At 36.1% G+C, this 8,219-nt stretch overlaps 1 long non-coding RNA gene across 1 annotated transcript; it reads left to right on the forward strand.

The window, feature by feature from the left end:
- The first annotated feature begins 4,636 nt into the window (after positions 1-4,636).
- Positions 4,637-5,154, forward strand: LOC136343265 (uncharacterized). The gene is made up of 3 exons (XR_010732761.1): positions 4,637-4,735; positions 4,790-4,923; positions 4,984-5,154. It is a non-coding gene; the product is annotated as an uncharacterized lncRNA (long non-coding RNA).
- The last annotated feature ends 3,065 nt before the right edge of the window (positions 5,155-8,219 follow it).

Genomic DNA, 8,219 nt, shown 5'->3' on the forward strand with positions numbered 1-8,219 from the left:
TATTCGCTTTAATATTATAACTGAGGAGCTGCAGAGATTTTAAATCTGGATTCCGTGTGGGCCCAAGCAATTTCAAAGTCAAATCAAACCGCTAAGGAGGCCTAAGTATTCTAGCCCGAAGTTAGACCTAAGCCACAACAATAAACCGTGTGATAATTGCGCAAAGGCCCGCAAGGAACTAAGGGAGGCTGAAACCTAAGCACCCGCCTTTAGAGGGTACAACATATATCGCCAATGTATAATTTTCTTTAATTAGCTACGAGGATTGTCCCAGAAGTACCCGATTTGATATATACATGGCGAATTTTTTATAAAAATTTGCCAATATTACAAAGACCTAACTAACTTTAATCAGCTTATCTCTAAAGTTCGAGGATGTTACGTTGATTTATGTTTGTTTCGGGGCAATTGTTAGTGAACGTTTCAAAGAATTTTGTGAACATGGAAAAAATTGGTCATCGATATGCGATTCAATACTTCCATTTGAAAGGTCTTAGCCCATCCAACATCAAAACGGAGATAGATTTAATTTTGGGGAAATCTGTTCCTTCGACTATAAAACCGTTATTAGATGGCAGAGATTAAACGCAGTCGTACGAACTGCTAAGACGAACTTTGCAGTGGTCGTCCCAATGACACTCCAGATCTGACCACTCTAGACATTGTGGTGAAAATCCACTAAACTGTACTGAGGCATGTTGACCGAACAATCGGATATGGGAAAGTTATGCGCAAGATGGGTGCCGCGATTACTTACAAGTGAATGAAACGAGCGCTGCGAGAACCTTTCCAGAAGGTATTTGACAATGTTTCGTAGCGATAGAGCCGAGTTTTTGCGTCGATTCATGACCATGGATGAAAAATAGGTCCATCATTCTAACTCGAATTAACCTGAGACGAAAGAGCAGTCAAAACAATGGACTCAAAGGCAAGATCGGCTCCAAAAAAGCCGAAACTCGTGCCATCTTCAGATAAGATGTCGGCGTCAGTTTTTTGGGTTTCACATGGGATAATTTATATTAGCTACATACCTAAGGGAAAAACAATGAACGAAGAATATTACGCAAATTTACTGCAAGGTTTGAGTGAAGAAATTAGAAAAAAGCGACCGCTTTTGGCAAAAAAAGCCTTCTTTCCTTAAAACTAAGACACACTAGTCCATACTTCTATCATCGCAATGGCCAAAATCAATCAACTCGGTTTTGAACCTTTTCCGCACCCATCTTATTCACCAAATTTAGCCCCCTCAGATTATTTTTTATTTCCATACGTGAACAAATAGCCCGGTGAATAGAGATTTGCCAATAATGAAGAGGTGAAACTCGAGGTTGATACCTATTTTGAAATATTCGAAGTTCCTTACTATAAACAGGGTATAGAAGTCATAGAACATGGCTGGGAAAACTACATCAATTTTAAAAGAGACTATGTTGAGAAAAAATGTAATATTTTCTACTTTTTTATCTTTAAGTGTTAGGTCGAGTATTTCTGGGACTATCCTCGTATTAGTTATCATACGAACACTAAACGCGTTCTTACACGGGAAAGTTTGACCAATCAGAAACATGAGAATTTTTATCGTTTCAGATACCAAAAGGGACTTCGGAGATATAAAAAATGGACCTTTAAAAGAATCAAAGCAGGAAATTTATTTGTTTTGGATATCTACCCAAGGAAAAATATTTTATTGAATCGCAACCACCATCGGTCATTTCTGGCCCCCATTCCTTTTGTCCGGAGGCCTTTCCGTCAATCCAATAATAGCGAGCAGGGCGCGAGAAAATGTCTGCATATTTATTTTGATTTTCAGATTTGGAGTTTCCCTGATAAATAGGTCCAATATGAAGACAGTGGCGGGACAGAGTTATATATATCCGGAAAAATCTGAATATTTTCAAGTTCGTTCGTAGCGGGCAAAAAAATGTACTTTTTGAGACGGCTTCTGAATGGGCATTAAATTGCGCGCATTTGCACTCATTCAAGTGATAACGTACCTCTTATGGTTTGGGAGATCCATACGCATTCCCGCAATTTTGCAGCATCCGTACTAATTTGCACTCTTCCATCTTCTCCATTTTCTTTCATAAAGGCGTGTCTCTTTATGTGGGACGAATTCAAGAGATTCGGATATTTAAGTATTTGATTTATTTGGCGACTTAAGTATTAATGGGTGACTGTAAATTTTGCATATCAGAAATTGGGAATACCATTAGTTTGTGGACATTCCGGGTTACGTATTCTCTTTATCGTTACTGCTAATGCTGACTTAGCAATTAAATTTAATTGGGATTAATGCAACGAGATAATTAGGTTCGGTAATTAGTTTTATAGGGGGTATCGATGAACCCATACTATTATTAATCCATAGGAATAACTTTCCTATCCAGCATATCGAGGGCATGTTTTCCGGGTTTGCCAATGGCACCTCAACTTTCCAACATGGCACCCATGTTGACCGTCTGGTCATTCAGCGTTTCCGAATCCGCCGCTTTAGAGTTCAGATGTGTTTCTTCGATCTGAAATTGCTATGGACTAAAAACTGCAAATTTATGTTAAACCTATGCGTTATAATTATGTAGTTTTAAATCTTTTCAAAGAGTTTATCTTAGCTCGGGACAAAGATACACATTATTCACGTGCGTGGCTACCTAACGCATTAAATTGCCTATATCAAGTACGCCACTGCATCCTTCAGATACATATGATAAATAGAGGCCTTGGAAGAATGGTTTATTGAAATGCCCCTGTGGATAAGTTTGCGGCTGAAATGTTATGGAATCACAAATAAGGAGGAAAAGAGGAGCACTGTCCCATTTTTATAGATTGGCTGTCTGTTTCCGATTATGTAGTTCTTATCTGAGTGACATAATGAATTGATTCTGTAGTTTCTAGTGTACAAACATGGTTTAAATTTAAGACACAGTTTTTCAAACCTTTCTTCAAAGAAGGTTGATAACCTCAATTTCGCCGACAGTGTCCTCCCATCCGAGATGCGCTCCGAAATAATTTGCTCTGAGAAATTCTATATGCTCAACTTATAAACTTCCAGCGACGACGAAAAGTTCGTCATGTTTGATGTAAAAGGAGTTGACATTAAAATTGAAATCCCTGCGCTAGAAGATTTTAACACGATCAAAGATCATTATAATTTAATTCAAATAGGTATGCAGGGTATTGCGACGACGTCGAAGACGGCAAAGACGCGCTGTTTTATTTGCTTAGAATATACGACGTGCATACTTTTAAAAGCGTAAATCAGGAAACTTAGATCTGATTCCAAATGCATAAATTAATATCAGAAATTTCTAGAAGGAAGTCCATTGGAACGACAGATAAAATAATATTCTTCGATAGATTAAGTGCCAAACGGGCCGCGGGCAATTTAATCATACACAAGAAACTTTAGGGGCCATATATATAAAGAAAGCAGTTATCGATGATGGTAGGCATGATAACAGGAAGAACATTATTAGGAGACGTTGTATAGATGTCACGGGAGCCCCCGCGATGCACAAACAACAAACAAAACGAGCGGGGTATCCTGATTTACGAGGGCAATTCTTCTTTATTTCTCTCTTGGCTCATGGATTCTCCTTGCCAATCTACTTATTTATCGAACTCGAATCATCCGATTCTGATAGCACGGTTCCGTTATCTTATTGTTAATAAAAATAAAGTTTAGGGTTACGAGCGGCGCTATTGCTATACTGGGTGGGCAATTATTGGTTTATTTTCGGATTAAATAGCTCCTAAAGAGCTGGGTGGAGGCGATAAATAAGTGAAAGTTGCCCAAAACGTTTAATAGAACGTTTTACTATTTTCCTTGATATTGGGTAACTTTCCAAAATATGTGGTTGGGCGACCAGCGAATTTGGCTAATTTAACACTTAGCTCTACAATTTACGGTTTATTGTGTTCCTTGGCGCGTGTAGACCTCATGGATCCGAATACGCATCTCGAAAAAAGCGAAAGATATTTTTATGAATAACTGGAAGCTCTTTTCAAGTGAATTATAAAGTAAAATTACGCATTTACAGTGTTTAAAAGTGATTAAAGCACGTTAAAATTAAAATTTTATTGAAAGCTTTCTAAACTACATTGATTTATTCACAAGTCGTAAATATAACTGAAAACGTTCATTTTTTTAACTTAAAACATTCTCAGCAGCCAAAAAAGATAAAATCTAACGCAAAATATGGCCTTCACGGTTATAAATTACGGCTCTAATTCTATCGTCGATACTCTAAATGATATTGTCGATTTCCGCTTGTAATATCCTTCCCCATTCTTCTGGCGGTAGATTCCGACATCGAAAGGTACCGTAAATGTTGGTCATAACTGACGAAACTCTTAAAAAATTTAAATCTAGCGATTCTGTTGATCATGGCAATTCGACGATTCCTTCGTTGATCAACCAGTCCGTCACAATACCAGTGACATGTGGAGGCGCCTTGTCATGCATGAGGCGAAAGGTTTGGCCAACAACGCCAGCAAATGGTCGGGCCAAGAATGGCATTGATACATTGGTGAGCTGTTAAGAATCGATTTGAAAAAACCAGGATGGTTTTGTCGTCCATTACTATTTCAGCTCATACCATTATTGTACCACCTTTGTACGAATAGACTTCCTGGATATGTCGTAAACGTTCAATATTTATAGTCCGTCTCCACGTTCTTAATCGATGAGACTTGGGGCGAAATCCAAATCTGGATTTGTCAGTGAATAAAACTATAGGTCAATTAAGTCAATTCCAATTTCTATATTCTTGACACCGCTTTAATCTTACAGCGTGATTGCCTCTGGAAAAAGAGGGACGTCTCAGAAGTCTTTGACTATGAAAATTGGCTTTATGTAAACAGTTTCTAACAGTATCTCGATCTATAGTCAAGGCGTGCCCCTTCGAAAATCTGCACCCATTTCAGGTATTGTAATTGTTATTTGTTTTCCAACCGTTAAAACCAAAAATCGATCTTGAGCTGCAGTTGTAATGCGGCCACTTCCTGGGTATTGTTCGACCGGAGTTCCAGTTTCCCTAAATCGTCGTCATAATCGACTGATTTGACACTTTAGGAAACACCCGTGTATTCAGCTACTGCAATTTGTCTCAAACCAGCTTGAAGAAAACGTATCGCTCGATTCATCTGATCCAGAGTTAAATGTTGTCGTTCCATGGTAAAAGATAGTATTTTCAAAACACCTGCTAAACACTAGTTAGTGTCGAAAAAACGAAATTGAGTGAATCTCATAATTTAGCAGAGTACAAAATTGTGATTTTTTTATATCCACAAGAAAATCGTTTATTTAATTTTTGTTTTTCCCAATCATTTGAGATATACGTGGAGAGTAAGAACTTGTACTAATATAATACATTATAAACTATAATTGAAATAACTTGTTATCTGTTTTATGACTTTTTCAAAATACCCCGAGATTTTTCCGATTTCTGTAGTTGACCCATTGTGAAGCACTTACAGTAAAGTGCGCAGATCAACTTTTGAAAAATTAATGTAATTAGAGTTTTAATAGTTATAAATATTTCGATATAGGTTCAATATGAAACCAGTGTATGTTCAAATAGTTTTACAAAAAAATATCTTTATTTTTTATGAAATTTTATATTAACAATAGAATTTTTTGGCGGAAAAAAGTTCAGCAAGTTATCAAACTATGCTAAATATTTAGCTTAAAATTTATCAAAATCACAATTTACACTAAAAAAATAAAATATTTTAGAAAATATCCATGCTCATCCATACGTCTTTTAAAGCACTGAACAAACAGTTCATTTTGATTCTTACAGGTCATATCTGTGATTTTCCGATCTAAGATTTCCCAGACGTTCTCTGTGGGATTTAGATTGGGATATTGTGAAGGCTATTCCAAAACCTGTATTGCCCTCTCTCTTGAATTATCCTATTGGAAAATGTGTCTTAAGAACATAATATTGTCCGTATATCGCACCATTTGTTTCTTTAAGATTTCCTTATATTGAAATCTACTCATATGACCATCTATTTTGTAAAGGGAGTTAATACCATAGCAGGAAAAACAAACCCATACTACTATCGACTCACCCCCGTGCTTCACTGTAAGACAGGTATATTTTGAATGGAGACATTCATTTTTAGAACGGCTCACGTAGGTGATACCATCACTATTAAATAGTAAAACTTTGATGCATCGTTTCAGATCACTTCTTCCAGTCCTGCTATATTTAATGAAAATGTTGTCGTGTAAAATTAAGTCGGGCACGTCTATATCTTTTGGATAAAAGAGGTTTTTTGGATAGTGTTCTTTCATATAATTTGTCTTCAAGTAACCTGTTTCTTATCGTTTTAGATGTCATTTCAACGCCAAGTTCATCAGAAACGCGGCCCTTAATTTTTTCGATCCTGGAAAGAGTTCATTTTTTGCAATTTTTAATACTTGTTTATCTCGGTAACGGTTGGTTTTCCAGGGTCTGCCACACTTCCTTTTTGCATTAGAGATGCCGGACACTCGATATTGTCAGATAATTCGACAAACAATTGATTTATTTAAATTCAATGGTTTACCAATATTTGCTTGCTTTTGACCACTTCTATGAAAATTAACAACGCGTTCTTTTATATTCACTGATAAATATTTGCCTCGAGACATTTTTACCAACGATATATGACGAATGAAATAAATTTTAAGGTAAATATTATATTTGTTATAATTTTACAAGTTGTTTTACTTTTTTTCGCCAAAAAATACTATTTTTAATATAAAATTCGAAAAAAAAATAAAAATAAAGATATTTTTTGTAGAAGTATTCATGTTTTGTAGAAGCTTCATATTGAACCTATACCTAAATATTTATAATATTTAACTCTAACTATATAAATTTTTCAAAAGTTGCTCTACATTTTTCCATCACCGTAAATAGCAGCAGCACTTGAAAGCATATAAAGGGTGTCCCAAAAGAACGCCATTATTAAATTTGGTGTCATTTTTTTCTGACATTCTTTGACTGTCAAACTTTTTTGACAATTTCATTTTTAAAAAGTCCCCAATTTTTAAAATTGGACCGATACTCAACACAACAATTTGTTATAGCTATTAAATAGTATTTCAAAAATGGAGACATTTTGACTGCCACGATACGCTAATTGCGTCCAATTTTTGAGCATTAATATGTTGCAAACGTGTTATTTTTTGGTGTGAATTTCGGGCGGAAGGCAACATTAGATTATTTTTCTTTGAGAACACTGGCGGAAATGCAGAAACGTCAATGGCGAATCATGTCAGAGGACGTTATCCCAGTTTCTTGTGCCTCAAATAAACAGGATTTATGTCGAATATGTGTGGTTCTAAGAGGACGGTGTCACTTGCAATACATCACATGAAACAATAGCATTGTTGTGCGAGATTTTTCTGGTCGTCTAATCATCCGTTTGGGCCACCTAGATCGGGCGATTTGACGCCATTGGACTTTTTTTTTGGGTGTTTTTAAGTCGAAATTTATGTGACCAAGCCCGCTACTCTCCAAGCTTTGAAACAGCAAATTAGACACTGAAATCCAACTCGTTTAGTTCAGAAAAATTTTAAAAATTTTGTTAAAAAAAGGCTAATAAACCAGCAACGCTGGAATTGGCATTTATCAGATATATTGTTGCGTACATAATTTTGACATCTGTGTTTTATGATTAAATGATAATTTTAGTGTTTTCTAAAAACAGTGTTTTATTTTAAATTTACATTTTGCGCTTTTGATGGGGCACTCTTTACGCCTAGCAAGAGTTATACAAAAAACATATTGATGCAGTTAATTTTAGCTTTCACCGACAACAGGGAGAGATTTCGTAGGGCTCGGTAGTAAAATCACCAATCATTCATTACTATATACCACTAACTCTATTATAGGGGCAGGTAAGGCCAGTGGATATCTAGAACAGTTGAAGATTTTACTAGTACAGCGTCACTGTTCTCGACTTCATCGTCAGTGAATCCCTAATAATAACGTCATCATTCCTAGAAATGCAATCAATTTCGAGAATATTTCCTACAGATGATCTGTACTTTGCTTATATGGTCATTAAAAGAACGTTTTTTCATTCATTTAAAGTGGAAAACCTTAAAATGTGACCTCGTCGAATTCGGAGATGTGTGAGTATATGGAATGAAGGGGGCAGAAAATGAGATTAAAAAGCTGGTGCGTCAGCTGCGCATCGCTGCTTCTGGATTTCCCTAAGTA

Source organism: Euwallacea fornicatus, chromosome 14 (genome assembly GCF_040115645.1).
Source record: "Euwallacea fornicatus isolate EFF26 chromosome 14, ASM4011564v1, whole genome shotgun sequence".
In the NCBI taxonomy this organism is placed as follows: domain Eukaryota; kingdom Metazoa; phylum Arthropoda; class Insecta; order Coleoptera; family Curculionidae; genus Euwallacea; species Euwallacea fornicatus.